Below are 1106 nucleotides of genomic sequence, written 5' to 3' on the forward strand. Positions count from 1 at the left end.
CTACCCAATTCATTAAGTTGCTCTGTTCGTTGACCTATATTTGTAATATTCTAAAAGTAATCATTCTGGCGTTCATCTGGTTTAATATGAAGAACGGCAGAACTGATAGTGAATTTATCGACGAAGATTTTTTTTCATTTCAGTTATACATTAACTAAAGAAGATAGAGGATGCAAGCATTTAAAAAATCACATTTGTAGCACAAACGTTATGAATAACTTTTATACATAGGCAAGATATATCTTTCGAACTGCGAGTTTAGAAAGGATATAACAAAGGTAAATAAAAACATTCCGGGATGCCCATAGTACAATTATAATAGGGTAATAAAGCTATTGATATACTTCTGGTCGGCGCAGGTATGGCCACAGCTTGGTACTTTATAGTATCATTTATTGGCGACAAAATAAGTAAGTTATCAAGAGAATATCATTGTGATCACTCATTTCCGTCAGCCATGTTGGCGGTTTGTTTCGTATTGTGACGTCATGAAACCGGTTTCTTCTGGAGGCAGTTTGAAAACACGGGTTTGGTAACGAAACCAGACCAAGGCATCTGACCAAGAAGTTTCGTCAAAAACAGAAACGAACAAATTTATAGAAAAAAATCTGGAAATATCTTGCCGTCAAATATGCGCCTTTAATCCTTCCATCCCATGTAAACAGAGGTATATCGCCATTCGAGTATGAAAAGCAATGACTAACTATCCTCTCTTTGACTCTATCTCTCCAACAACACATCACTGAAGGCATGGTTCCTATCCCATGGAAGCTGGACGCTGCAGTTCCGATCTCAAAACCAGCCACCAAATTCCCCGGGATGTCTTCAGGGTTTCGCCCCTTTGCGGGAGCTCGTGAAAATAAACTAGGGAAGGATAACTGCTAAGGGTTTTCCGGGAAAGTCCCCCCGTTCACTGAAAATATCGGGTTTACACACTTCAGATTCCCATTACCATTAGACTACAGAATAATTCTACCCCCACTCCCAATCCCCATCCTGCGAAAAAAAGGGGGGAAAATCGATACCCCCCTTTGGGTCTCCTCAGGTACCAAAAATTTTTTGGGGAAAGGGAAAGTCCTTTTTGTGGTATCCCAAAAAAGGGAAAT

Source organism: Penaeus monodon, chromosome 31, assembly GCF_015228065.2.
Source record: "Penaeus monodon isolate SGIC_2016 chromosome 31, NSTDA_Pmon_1, whole genome shotgun sequence".
Taxonomy (NCBI): domain Eukaryota; kingdom Metazoa; phylum Arthropoda; class Malacostraca; order Decapoda; family Penaeidae; genus Penaeus; species Penaeus monodon.